The 15,286-nt window shown below is 36.9% G+C and overlaps 1 long non-coding RNA gene across 1 annotated transcript; it reads left to right on the plus strand.

Annotated features, from left to right (window-relative positions):
• Nucleotides 1-11,734: 11,734 nt before the first annotated feature.
• On the plus strand, nt 11,735-14,309 carry LOC125930068 (uncharacterized). Its single transcript, XR_007460054.1, has 2 exons — nt 11,735-12,175; nt 14,079-14,309. It is a non-coding gene; the product is annotated as an uncharacterized LOC125930068 (long non-coding RNA).
• The last annotated feature ends 977 nt before the right edge of the window (nt 14,310-15,286 follow it).

The following is a 15,286-nucleotide window of genomic DNA, read 5'->3' on the forward strand; positions in this document are numbered from 1 at the left end:
CGTCCAACCAAAAGTCTTCAGTGGTGGTATCTGATGGGCAAAGCTTAGGTCATGTACCTCCTACTTAAACTTAAGGAGAAACTGGGAAAGAAAATACATGGCATGGGCAGCCTCTTTGATGGGAGATTAGGAATTCCCTGAACAACAGAAAGTTTGTCAGATACTGAGTAAGCCAGAAAGATGACTAATGTCCCTGATAGTTCTGATATATTATTGAAAATATAAGTTGCTGGATTCAATTAGATAACATTTTATTTAAAATTTTATGATTATATTTAAAAATGAAATTATAATATTCTATTTTTGAGCTATCCTTATTTTTGATATGAAGCTAGGCTATTCTTATAGAATAATATGGAAAGATTTGCATGCCTTCTATGCTCTGAAAGAATTTGCATTACATAGTAATTACCTGCCCTTTATATCTTTAGTAAAACTTATAAAACCATCTGGGACCAGAGCCTATTTTTGGGCGAGAGCTTGGACAACACTTGCAATTATTTTTATAATTATTGTTATATTTATGCTTTTCTTCTCCTATTTGGTTCAGTCTGATAATGTATATTATATATAACATAATATATAATATAACTTATATAATTTCATCTGTATTTTCAAGTTAATCAGTATTAGAAAGTTTAGTATTCTTTTAGACTTTAAACAATGTCCTCTATAGATATATCTTTTCTCATTATGCATAGTGTTTATTTTTCTTCTTTTATTCTTAGAAAAAGATTCAAAGCTGTTACCTATTTTATGGGACTTTGTAGATTGTGATCATTTGATTTTATTGACCAATTTTAATCCTTTATATTTTTTATTCCATTCTTTTAAATTTAATCTTTTATAAATTCCTTTTTTTCTTTCTCTTGAGGTATTTTATTATTGTTTTTCTACCTTATTGATCTGAGCTATTAACTTATTTACTTTATTTTTTCTTAAAATTATAAACTATATCAAGCAAAGAGGGAAGTGTAGAGATGGATATGCTTATATTCTCCATACAACTTGGACAAATCCTAACATTTTGCCAAATTTGCTTCAGATAATTTAAGGGATACAATATTTCAGGTATTAAGTCTCTTATGAATCCCTCACCAGAAATAACTACTGCCCTAAATTGTAGTAGAAATGCTTTTCTATTTACTACATTTATATGTGCCCACAAGCAGCACAGACTTTATGCTGTTTTTAAAACTTATGTAATTGGATCACACTATATGTGTCCTTTTGGAAATTGCTTTTCCTTTTGCTGAGCAATTATGCTTAAGATTTATCTGTGAAAATACATATAGCCTCAGTTTATAAATTTTAACTACTCTAACTTCTTTTGATGAACGAGTCACAATTTATTTATATAGTATCCTGTTGATGAGTTGGAGGAAAAAAAGCTTTATCCAAGATAATGCTAAGAGGAACAGAAGACTGACTGTGGGAAGAGTTTTATATTGGACTTCAGACATCGCTGCAAGAGTGCAGCCAAAGCTTCAACTAGCATCATGTTTGGAAATTATCATCTTTCCCAATTTTTAAAAAAATGTTTACTTATTTTTGAGAGAGCACCATCAGAGGAGGGGCAAAGAGAGGGGGACAGAGGATCCAAAGCTGACTCTGCTGACAGGCTGACAGCAGTGAGTCCAGTGTGAGGCTGTAACTCACAAACTGCAAGATTTTGACCTAAGCCAAAGCTCAACTGACTGAGCCACCCAGGTGCCCCTCCCATTTCTTTATTAAAAGTTTCTGACTAGGGGTGCCTGGGTGATTCAGTCAGTTAAGCCTCTGACTCCTGATTTCGACTTGGGTCATGATCTGGTGGTGAGATCAAGCCCTGCATCAGGATCTGCACTGAGTGTGAAGCTGAGTGTGGAAACTGCTCTCTTTTCTCAATCTGTCACTCACTCTCTCCCTCTCTTTCTCCCTCTGCCCCTCCCACACTTGCATGCACTCTCATGCATGCTGTCTCTCTCTCAAAAAAAATTTTTTTTAAAGAAGTTTTTGATTATGTTTGTTCAGAAATTTTTTTTGTGGGACCCAAATGGAAACCACTTAGATAATGTGATTAATATATTAAAGTTCATTTTTCATACATTGGTCATAAATTTTTGTAAAGTCTGCTTTTCCCCCCAATTTAAAATTAGGAAAATAGAAATAATTGTAAAAAAAAAAAGTTGGATTTTCTGAGGTTAGAAATAGCATAAAATAATACTGATGAATCTCCTCAAGTTTTGTTCTTTAAGAATATGATGAATATTGGATTTTCATCTACCCTGTGTCTTAGATTTCTCCACCCCCATCTTTCACACTCAACCTTACCTCCTTAACTGAATATGGTACAGCAATAAAATATTGAATAGTTAGATGTTCCCCGTTCTAATTTTTAATGCAGAATATTTTTTACTCTTCTTTAATATAAGAATTGCCTTTTGATGGATTTTTATTCAGGTCAGAAGCCTCAATTAAAAAAAAAGTGCATGGAAGAGAGGTAGTCCTCATCTGTTTTAAGGCATTTGAAACTACAATAAAGCCCTTCAAATTGATGCTTTAGATATTGTTTCACAGAAGCTCCATTCTATAGGGTTGACCTAAGCTAGATGGTTTGTCTGTACCATGGCATCAAATCTCTCATTAAAAACAGCTGCCATGTCTCCAGATCAAAATTGTATCTACTTATCTATCTATCTATCTATCTATCTATCTATCTATCTATTTAAAAATCCCCAAACACCTCTTCATCCCTAAGCATTTTGAATTTGAGAGATATATATATGATTATTAAAAATAGATTATCTTTTTTTACTTTAGGCATGTTATTACAGGGGTAAAAAAAAAAGTGCCAAATATATGTTACTAAAGCTGTGTAAGACTCAGAAAAAATGGTTGACCCATACAGAGTAAGAATGAGCTGTAATATTTTAAGACATATTATTACATTATATTTTAAATTTGAAAACAAAACTTAAAAGAAAACTTTAGGCTCCGAGGAAGAGTATCAAAGAATTGAAAGCAAACCTCTGCCATTCATAAATGTTCCTCATTGGAGATGCCATTGGTGAGGAGTGTAGAGAAGGTGGGATTCTTTTTACTATCTTCCCTTTTGGGAGCAGGGCTAGCTCTGAGAAAATACAAGGAAACTGCCTGAAGTTTCTACTCACTTCTTTGTGACTTAAATCGTAGTATTGAAGTAAATTGCCAGAACATCTTAAGGTATTCACCATTTATTTATTTAGTCAAGAAAAATGTATTAAAATGTTTATGTTAAGCACTGTGCTACCTTCTGGTATATTGGTGAATTGAATAGATATAGTCCCTGACCACAAAGGGACTTCCTGTGTAAGCCTTTAATTTGTTTGGGTGCATCGGTTTTATTTTTTAACCTGTTCTTTCTAATTGAAGTTTTTACTTTCTACTTTACTGTTTTACCTGTTAAAGATCTGAAACATGTCATTTGTCTTCTTCTTAAAGGTCAAAAATGTCCTCTGTCTTTAGTGTCCTTTCAAAGAGGGACCCATCGAGTAGGACCTAGTTAATAGCAGTAAGACAGAGCCAGCTGGGAAGGCCCAGAATGTGAGCTATCCTTGCCCCCTGCCACCAGATTGACACCGGAGGGCGGATGCATGTTGGGGTGCTGAGACTCTCATCTAGTGGGTAAAATACAGCCCTAAGAACAATAGCAAACACTTTCATAGCACTTAAAATGTTCCATGTTGTATAACATCCTACTTGCATTAGCTTGTTTACGCCACACCCCCACGAGGTAGATACAAGTAGTATCTTAATTTCTGTTTTAATTCGGGAACCAACCAGATTCAAATAACATGGGATGTTCTCTTATTAACCTCATTTTAGAGAGAAGAAGCCTGAAGCATGCAGAGTTTAATAACTTGTTCAAGATCACGTGGTTGGAGATTTCATTGTTCAAATTCATGTAGTCTGGCTCTAGAATCTGTGCTTTTAGCCACTGCACTGTACAGACTCTACTTCCTTCCTTCTCCAAATGCATAATCAAAATAAGACTCCTAGTGCCAATGTAGATCTGAATATTTTTACTAGAAAATGTCAAGATCCAAGACAATCTTCTATTGGTTAAAGGAGGGCCTGATTATAGTGCCAGATGCAGAGGGAGAATCTGTGTAGGGATGAGAACCAGACAGGACTGACAAAGCACACTCTGTATATTTCTTTCACTACATTTGGCTATGTTCTATTAAAAGTATTTGCTCATGTATCCTTCTGTCCTGTCAGACCCTAACTTATGTAGTCTTGTGATACACATAAAGTCCCATGCTTCTGTCTCCTCATGGTCTTCTCCCATCTGATTTGGATGTGCTTCCTTGGGAATGACCCCTTCCTCCCTCCAGAAGCTTATATAAAATCCAATCTTATAAAGATAAAGCTTCTTAAAATCCCCAGACAAGCACTGTGTTTTTTCCCCATTTGTTTTCATGTTGACATGGTATCTCTATACTGTAGAGAGATGAAGAATATTGATAAGCATCTTATAGCATGGTAGAGACTGACATAGCTGACATTCACTTTTTTAAAAATATAATTTATTGTCAAGTTGGCTAACATACAGTGCATACAGTGTGATTTTGGTTTTGAGGGTAGATTCCTGTGATTCATTGCTTACATACGACACCCAGTGCTCATTCCAACAAGTGGCCTCCTCAATGCCCATCACCCATTTCCCCCTTCCCTCCCCCCCATCAGCCCTCAGTTTGTTCTCTGTATTTAATAGTCTCTTATGGTTTGCCTCCCTCTCTCTTGGTTTGTAACTATTTTCTCCCCTTCTCTTCCCCCATGGTCTTCTGTTAACTTTCTCAAGATCCACATATCAGTGAAAACATATGATATCTGTCTTTCTTTGACTTATTTCACTTAGCATAATACTCTCCAGTTCCACCCACATTGCTGCAAATGGCAGGATTTCATTCTTTCTTTCTCATTGCCAAGTAATATCTCATTGTATATATAAACCATATCTTCTTTATCCATTCATCAGTTGATGGATACTTAGGCTCTTTCCATAATTTGGCTATTGTTGAAATTGCTGCTATAAACATTGGGGTACAAGTGCCACTATGCATCAGCACTCCTGTATCCCTTGGGTAAATTCCTAGCAGTGCTATTGTTGGGTCATGGGGTAGATCTATTTTTAATTTTCTGAGGAACCTCCACACTGTTTTCCAGAGCGGCTGTACCAGTTTGCATTCCCACCAACAGTGCAAGAGGGTTCCCATTTCTCCACATCCTCGCCACTATCTATTGTTTCCCGAGTTGTTAATTTTAGCCACTCTGACCTGTGTGAGGTGGTATCTCAGTGTGGTTTTGATTTGTATTTCCCTGATGGTAAGTGATGTTGAGCATCGTTTCATGTCTGTTGGTCATCTGGATGTCTTCTTTGGAAAAGTGTCTATTCATGTCTTCTTCCCATTTCTTCACTGGATTATTTGTTTTTCGGGTGTGGAGTTTGGTAAGTTCTTAATAGATTTTGGATACTAACCCTTTATCCGATATATTATTTGCAGATATCTTTCCCATTCCATCAGCTGCCTTTTGGTTTTGTTGATTGTTTCCTTTGCTGTGCAGAAGCTTTTTATCTTGATGATGTCCCAATAGTTCATTTTTGCTTTTAATTCCCTTGCCTTTGGAGACATGTCAAGCAAGAAATTGCTGCGGCTGAGGTCAAAGAGGTTGTTGCCTGCTTTCTCCTCTAAGGTTTTGATGGTTTCCTATCTCATATTTAGGTCTTTCATCCATTTTGGGTTTATTTTTGTGTGTGGTGTAAGAAAGTGGTCTAGTTTCATTCTTCTGCATGTTGCTGTCCAGTTCTCCCAGCAACATTTGCTAAAGAGACTGTCTTTTTTCCATTGGATACTTTTTCTTGCTTTGTCAAAGATTAGTTGGCCATACTTTTGTGGGTTCAATTCCAGGTTGTCTATTCTATTCCATTGGTGTATGTGTCTGTTTTTGTGCCAATACCATACTGTCTTGATGATTACAGCTTTGTAGTGGAGGCTAAAGTCTGGGATTGTGATGCCTCCCACTTTGTTTTTGTTTTTCAATATTACTTTGGCTATTCAGGGTCTTTTGTGGTTCCATACAAATTGTAGGATTGTTTGTTCTAGTTTTGAGAAGAATGCTGGTGCAATTTTGATTGGGATTGTATTGAATGTGTAGATTGCTTTGGGTGGTATTGACATTTTAACAGTATTTATTCTTCCAATCCATGAGCATGGAATGTTTTTCCATTTCTTTGTGTCTTCTTCAATTTTATTCATACGTTTTCTATAGTTTACAGCATACAGATCTTTTACATCTTTGGCTATGTTTATTCCAGGTATTTTATGGTTCTTGGTGCAATTGTAAATGGGATCAATTTCTTGATTTCTCTTTCTCTTGTTTTATTATTGGTGTATAGAAATGCAACCAATTTATGTACATTGATTTTGTATCCTGTGACTTTGCTGAATTCATGTATCAGTTCTAGCAGCTTTTTTGGTGGAGTCTTTCTGGTTTTCCATGTAAAGTATCTGTAGTCTTAACTTAGCTACTTCAATATACATTATCCCCTTGCTGCTTAGTAGTAAAACTGCTAATTTATAGCTGAGCACATGACTGTCCAGAATCAAGACTAAATTGCCCAGCCTCTCTTGCAGTTAGGTATGGCTATATGACTATATTCTAGTCAATGAGATATAAGTGGAAGCATTATGTGCAACCTTCAGGAAGTATCCTCAAAGAGAAGGAGTATGTCCTTCCTTATACTTCTTCCTTCCTGTTAACTGGAATGCAGATAGTTGAAGCTTGAGTGGCCATCGTGGGTCCATGTCTTAAGTATGATAAACTAACAGGATGGGAGGAGATGGGCAATCATGAAAACACCATTTAGCCCTGAATAGTTGTTTGTTTTAACCTCCAGTCTTTATGAGAGAAAAAATAATTGGGATGCCTGGGTGACTCAGTCATTAGAGCTTCCCACTGTTGATATTAGTTCAGGTCATGATCTCGCTGTTATGAGATGGAGAGTTGCATGTGGCTCTGTGCACACTGAGCGCGGAGCCTGCTTAGGATTCTCTCTCTCCCTCTGCCCTTTCCCCACTCAGGTGCATGCGTGCATGCTCCCTCTCTCAAAATAAGTCAATAATAAACATATTAAATTCTAACAAGTTTAAGTCACTGTTATTTTAAATTTATATTTCTCATAGCTAAACCTAACTAATCCTAACTAATACAGTTGTAAGTTAAATCTAGTCTCTACCCCTTATCCTGGTGGCAGTACCTGCCCATGTATTTGCTTTCATTCCCCTTTGTCAACAACCACCATTATATCTTTTTATGAAACTTCTAATAGACTTTAACTACAGTCCATTTACCTACCCTCAAAGCCTCAGAATGGTCATGCCCTGGATTTGGCTGATGTCTTAGAAAGTATAAGGGGATTTTTGAATAGGATAGTAAGGTGCTCTGATTATTAAAGATTTGTTGTTGTTGTCTTGTGACTGGTGGATAGTCTATTTGGAGAAGGAAGAGGTAAGGAGGTGGGGCATCTTTGTCACTTCTTATCTTTTGGATTATTATTTTTTTGTGTGGTCATAGGTTATGTGAAATTGGTATCTTGAGAGTAAGATGATAGCCATGCCCTATCCTTCAGTCTTAATGAGTTTTCTGGTTCATGATCCCTTGATGTCTAGCTTGTGGGCCATCTTCTGAGTCTCTAGTATTGTCCAGAATTTTGATCTCTTAGATTTCTTATTTCCTGTTTTATCTGGTTTCTTCTACAGCAGAGGTCCTGAACCTGGGATTCATGGATCCTTAAGGAATTGGCTGGGGATGGGGGGAGCCTGTGAAAACTTCTTGCATTATATGTGGACTTTTATGGATAAGTGCATGGGCAGATTTCTCTTTTTTTTTTCTAGCCAGAGCCTGCATTTCACTAAATTCTAAAAGGAATTTCTAACTCCGAAAGTCTAAAGATTTTCCATATGTTAAAACTTGACTGAGTCAGATACTTAGTTGCAAACATGGGACATATTATTTGGCATCATAGAGCCTTCCTTTACTGAATTTCTTTTTAAAACAAAAAAATTATTGAAATATAATTAGCATATAACATAATGTTTCAGGTGTTCAACATAATGATTTGATATTTGTATATATTGCAAACTAATCACCATAAGAAGTCTACTTACTATCCATCACCACAGATTTACAATTATTTTTCTTGTGATGGGAACTTTCAAGATCTACTCTCTTAGAAATTTTGAAATATGTAATTCAGTATTATTAACTGTAGTCTCCAAGTTTTACATCACATTCCCAGTACTTATATATTGTATAACTGGAAATTTGTACCTTTTGACCACCTTCACCCTAACTATCTCTGGCAACCACCAATCTGATTTCTCTAGGAGTTCAGTTTTTTGGTTTGGTTATGCTCTTGTATTGCTTTAGACTCCACATATAAGTGAGGTCATATGATGTTTGTCTTGCTCTGACTTATTTTTCTCGGCATAATGCCTTCAAGCTCCTTTCATGCTATCTCAAATGGCAAGATATCCTTTTTTTAATGTATGACTAATATTCCATTTTATGTATACACCACATCTTCTTTATCCATTCATTCATCAAGGATCACTTAGATTGCTATTGTAAATAGGAACATGCAGACACATGGCTATTGTAAATAATACTGCAACAAACATGGAGTGACATAAACTTTTCAAGTTAGTGTTTTTAGTTCTTTTGGAAAAATGCCCAGAAGTGGAATTGATGGATCATATGGTTTAATTTTTAATTTTTTCAAGAACCTTCATGATGTTTTTCATAGTGGCTACACCAATGTACCTTTCCACCAACAGTGCATAAGGATTTCTTTTTCTCCACATCCTTGCCAACACTTGTTATTTCTTATCTTTGATAATAGCCATCCTAACAAGTGTGAGATAATCTCTCTTCATGATTTTGATTGGCATTTCCCTGATAATTAGTGATGTTGAATACCTTTCCTTGGACCCATTGGCCATCTATATGTTCCTTTGGAAAGATGACTTTTTAGATCTTTGGCCTGTTGTTTTTTTTTTAAAAAAAGATTTTACTTTTAAGTAATCTCTGCACCCAATATGGGACTCAAACTCACACATCTGAAATGAAGAGTCACATATTTAACAAACTGAGCCAGTCAACTACCCATTTTAAATTGAATTGTTTTTTTTCTTTTGAATTATGTGAGTTCTTTGTATTATGGATATTAACCTCTTATCAGATTTATGATTTGAAAATATTCTCTTGCATTTGGTGGGTTGCCTTTTCATTTTGTTGATAATATTCTTTGCTGTGCAGAAGCTTTTTAGTTTGATATAGTGCCACTTGCTTATTTTCACTTTTGTTGCCTTTGCTTTTGCTTTAAAATCTGGAAAATCATCAACAAGACCCATGTCAAGGAGCTTTCCTCCTATGTTTTCTTCTAGGAATTTTATGGTTTCAGGTACTACATGCAAATCCATTTTTAATAATTTTTGTGTATGGTGAAAGAAAGTGGTCCAGTTTCATTCTTTTGTATGCACCTGTCCACTTTTCTCAACACCATTTTTTAAAGAGACTATTCTTTCCCCAATGTATATTCTTGACTCCTTTATCATAAATCAAGTGACCATATATTCATGGTCTTACTTCTGGGTTTTCTATTCTGTTCCTTTGATCTTTATGGTTTTTTAAAAACTTTTTTAAATGTTTACTTATTTATTTTGAGAGTTAGGGCATGACAGGGGAGAGGCAGAGAGGGAAAGAGAGAATCCCAAGCAGGCTCACACTGTCAGTGCAGAGCACAATGTGTGGCTCAAATTCACAAACTGTGAAATCATGATCTGAGCTGAAATCAAGAGTCGGATGCTTAATCAACTGAGCCACCCAGGCACCCCTAGGTGTCTGTTTTTAATGCGAATAACATACTGTATTGATTACTATAGCTTTGCAATATAGTTTCTGTTAAGTTTTTATTCAAATTCTAGTTAGTTAGCATTTGGTGTAATATTAGTTTCAGGTGTACAATATAGTGATTCAATATTTCCATGCATCACCCAGTGTGTACAACAAGTTCACTCCTTAATCCCTGTCACCTATTTAAACCACATCCCCACCCAGTTTTGTAATATTATTTGAAATCAGAAAATGTAATAGCTTCAGATTTGTTCTTCTTTCTTAAGATTGCTTTGGCCTGATGACTTCTGTAATTATCAAGTCTCTCTCTCTCTCTTTTCAAAATCTTTTTTAATATTTTAATTTATTTTTTTTTAAATTTTTCAACGTTTTTTATTTATTTTTGAGACAGAGAGAGACAGAGCATGAACGGGGGAGGGGCAGAGAGAGAGGGAGACACAGAATCGGAAGCAGGCTCCAGGCTCCGAGCCATCAGCCCAGAGCCTGACGCGGGGCTCGAACTCACGGACCGTGAGATCGTGACCTGGCTGAAGTCGGACGCTTAACCGACTGCGCCACCCAGGCGCCCCTTTAATTTATTTTTGAGAGAGAGAGAGAGAGAGAGAGAGAGAGAGAGAGAGAGAGAGAATAAGTGGGTGAGGGGCAGAGAGAGAGGGAGACACAGAATCAGAAGCAGGTTCCAGACTCTGAGCTCTCAGCACAGAGCCCTACATGGGGCTCGAACTTGTGAACTGTGAGATCATGACCTGAACTTAACTGACTGAGCCACCCAGGTGCCCCAAGTTTCTCTTATTTTTACTGCACAAAATTCAACCACAATTTGTGCCCCATATCTAGTTTACCTATAATTGTATCTTATTTGTCACAACCCAATTTTATAATATGTTAATTTTTAACTTCTTGTGTATATATTATTTTTGAAAAATATATGATAAAAATAATAACTATAACTTGAAGAATTCATCATTAATTTCTTGTGACAGATTCTTATGTTGTGCTAAGGGCTGCAATAACCACCTATGCCCAACATTAAACATAACTTCCCCACCTATCTTTAGAAGTACTTAAAGCCATTGTGACCCAAGATGATATCAGTCTGTAAGTATTTGTGGTCTACATAACAGGTGGAGGATTGTGAAGTTTAGGATTGAGGGAGATGATAGAAAAGAATTAGGGAAAGAGCCTGGGAAGATGACATCTATTTTGAAGGAGAAAGTGATTATTTCTTGTGAAACAGAAGATAAAAAGGATAGAAGTAAAGATAAAGATATTTTAATGTGGATAGAATGTGAGAAGGAATAGGCAAGTGATGGCTCAGTACTTTCAGTAAAGGGAGAAATAAGAGGGGAATTTTAAGTTATCTTCATGAAAAGGGAGGGATAAGGTTAGTTCTGATATGAAGAGCTCCAGTGGGGTGAGAGGAGTGAATAAAAGACTAACAAAAAAGTAGGGAAATAGGTCATTTCAACAGTTCAACAAATTTCTCTGAGTACTACTATGTTACAATACTGTGTAGGCACAGGGTCAGAGAAGATATAATCCCTTTCCTTGTGGTTGTCCCTCTAAATGGGAAAGCCACCACCAGGGCCCTGTTGAAAGGATATGAACATTAAACATTAGCATAATCACACGATGATCTTTAGCAATGCTTGCTGGACTCTGCAGGACAGGAGGTGGATTGGGGGCTGTGAAGATTCAGATTTACTAACAACCTGATAAGAATATTCAAGGCACCACTGGTGAACATGATGTCCACACTAGGAAAAGAGGTATGTAAGGTAAGGGAAAGCACTGCTCCTGTAGGGAGGGAGTACTGTGGGCATCAGGAAAGGCAGTGCCAACTTTAAGGGAGCCCTCAAGTGATCCTTCAAGTGATAAGAGGCCTCCCAGTTAAGTCCTATTGGTGGGTCACTGAGACAGTGAGGAGGGACATGGATGAGTAAAAAGTGTTATAAAGATGTAATAAGGGCTTATGCATGTCATAATATGATTAAACAAATAGGAAGTATACAGGAGTTATGAGGAGTTGGATCCCCACAAATCTAAGAAAGACCAAGTCATATAAGGTCCAGCTCATCCAGGAAAGTCTCGAAGTACAGGGATTCTGATCCTGAAATCATCTCCGTTTACCTTGGTTTATCTTTTTGAGACACTTAGTTGCTTCTGAGAGGACTTGCTATGAAGATTCCTTTCCTTTTTTTAGCTCTTCTTTTCTTTGGCCTGTTATCTGCCTCAGGTAAGACTTTAGCAATAATTAGGGAAAAGCTAATACAAATGAGAAGGCTCAATGTAATGACACAACAACCATTCTTTGGTAATGGTACATTGTAGGTGCTCAAGAATGTTTTGAATGAATGAATCATTGTTTCTTTATGAATGACCTTGGAAATAGAAAAGAATTTGGAGAATTCCAGGGTTCCCTTTCTATGTCATACTAAATTTCACATCTCAGCAATGAAATAGAATCTTAGATTATTTCCAAGAAAAAGAATTTATAGATTTATCTGTTTTGCCAAATGATTTTACAAAATGATTTTGAAACCTTGAACTCAGGTTCTAACTCCCAGAACACCATGTACATTTTATTTCCACTGTCATGTTTCTCTACCTATTATGAGGAAAGTACAAATAGTATCTGTTTTGTAGAGTTTTATTGTGAGACTTAACTGTGTTAATCTATGTTAAGAGCTTTGAAGAAGTACGTGACAAATAGTAAGTGCTCAAGAAACATTATTATCATCATCATGACAGTTTTTACCTCTTCTTTATTCCCTTTGGTAATTTTTTCCATTGAGTTCAGAATATCCTGAATCAAGATGAGCCCAGATAGAACTGTGCAGTTGTTTATCTTTAGAACTCCAGGTGCCCATGAAGTGATAAAGGGCTAATGGGGTTAAGAATGGAAAGGAAGGAATAGAGGAGAGAGACAGAGAGAGAGAGACAGAGAGAGAGAGAGAGAGAAAATATATATATATACATACACGTACATACATATATATATATATTCATCAGGAAGATGAAAACATTAATGACGTGGAGGTGAGAAGAAGGAGGAAGATGGCAACAATGATGGTGCTAGGGGGTTAGGCTGAGTCATTTAGAAAATTTTGTTGCCATTAATAGAAATGCGACTGCAAGAAAATGAAGCTGGTTTGGGAATGAAGCCAGTTAATATGATTTTAGAAATGGTTGCTTTGAAGTGACAGTAAAACCTCCAAGTGGAAATAATCTACTAGACAGACAAGCGGAGATAGGAAACCAGGAGAAAGCTTGTGACTGAAGATAAACATTGTGGGATCTTCCACAGAAATATGACAGCTGAAGTTATGTGAATAGATTACTACGCTGAGGATAATTCTTTCCTTTCTCTTTCTCGCAGGCATGTTGTGCTCTGAGCACGGTGATGATAAGTGCTGTGTGTTAGTGGAGGACAAAGGCAACACAGAAAACTACCATTCTCTTTTCTTCTCTATTCCTTCTCTCTCCTTTTCACTCTTCTCTCCACCTTACTGTCTCTCAATAGATATTTTTCCCATTCCTGAATATATAAGGTAGTTTACAAGTTGAATACAATATATTTTTTAAGCTAAATAATTAGAAGATTCAGACAAAGGAAAAGCAGTGGAGAAAAAAGTAATTTGGAATACTGATGGTATTGTGTTCCAAAATGATCCCTGGGTGAGTGAGGTAGCTGACAGTGGAGAATAGAGGAAGTCATTGATGTGGATTTCAGTTTGGAACATCCTGAGAAACTGCACCTACACGTTAGGTACCTGCTTGTCCTTACCTGCTTGGAATGGTAGGACATCCATCATGTCCTTCCAGCGTGGCATGATCTTCTAGAAAGTACAGTTCTGGTCCTTGTCCTAGGATTATCCAGTAATGCCAGCCTTATTTAATCCAAAGGAAGTTCAGTCAGTCTTTTACTCCAAGTCAGGAGTGACTGAATTCCCTGTCACTTCCTTCTAAAATGCGTTTTTTAAAAATCCTGATTAAAAGCTATTTTGTTCCCATGGGCCATTGCCACTGATTCCACAAGTCTTCATATTTGCACTCTCTTCTAGAACTTTGTGAATATATCCACAAGTAAATATAGTCCCTGTTTTTGCTTATTTGTTTATCTTTCTGCTTAATTTTAGGAACTGAAGATGATTATATGGTCACTAGCTTCCTGGACTGTAAAAATCAAACATTGTGTAGTTCTCCAAATGAAAATGGAAACTGTTCTGATGTTAACAAGGAGGTTGGAATATGTGTCTTGCGTTTTAGAAAAAATGCAAAGCAACCAACCATAAAGAAATAGAACATTAGGAAGACAGGACAATCAACACCCTTGTCTTATCAGAAAATAAAGTCTGTTTTCTCTCGTCTCTCTTTTCTTCTCTAGTGACACATTTATTTCTTGACAGTTTAGACAAAAGTTTATTATCAAGGAATTACAATGAAAGCCAACATTTCTTTTCATCCAGACCAGTCAGAGAATACAGATGAAGAAAACAAAAGAAGACCTGTTCTTTCTGGGTTGGGGTGCGAGTTTGGGGGAGTGTGATGTGTGAGAGAAGATCTGAAGGGGCATTCCTGGTATGTGTGTGTAAGGTGTGGAAAGGGCAGGTGGAATACAGGTTATCATGTTTTACTGCATATTGTGAATGGAGTCTTCGTTCTTTGTTTTGCAGATTTTGGTGAGGTCTTAATTTGCTTTTCAATAATTATTTTTGGCTCACAATCTTTGTAACAGGTTAGTGTTTGTATCATAACTTGTGGTTTCTTTACCTGACCATAGAAGCCACATCCACAATCTGGGTCTGGTGAGACAAGAAAGGAGCCTTTGAGCCTGGGACTCCTTTCCTTCTGCTGGAGCCTTGGATGCCCATGCTTTCTGAAGCAACTATAATTCCCTGCACAGCATGGCTGTAGGCGGGCAAGGCTGTTCTCCCCAAGTACCTTGGTCCACCAAGATGCACGGATTCCTCTGTACAACTTCCCTCTGAAACTGCCCTCTTGGCTTTTTAGGAAAACCCAACTTGATGGAACATTTCTAATTTGGGTAGATCAGACTGCCTACCCATGCAGAAGTATTTGCATTTTAAATAGGTAGCTTAGTGGTAGTAGGTGAATTTCAGACTGTATAACTAAAAGGGAAGAATTTCAGGCAAATATGGGCCTTCCAATTAGGGCTCTGGCCGGAAACAAAAGTGACATTCAAAGAGGTTCCCAAAGGTATGAGTGGGCAAGGTGATCAGACAGGGCGGGGTCAGGGAAAGCAATGTGGGGAAGAAGACTTTCATTGACAAGTCTCCCCTGAAGGGGTGGAGGGAGTTTCTAGCAAGGAAAAAAATAGAAAGTG

This window comes from Panthera uncia, chromosome A2 (genome assembly GCF_023721935.1).
Source record: "Panthera uncia isolate 11264 chromosome A2, Puncia_PCG_1.0, whole genome shotgun sequence".
Classification (NCBI taxonomy): domain Eukaryota; kingdom Metazoa; phylum Chordata; class Mammalia; order Carnivora; family Felidae; genus Panthera; species Panthera uncia.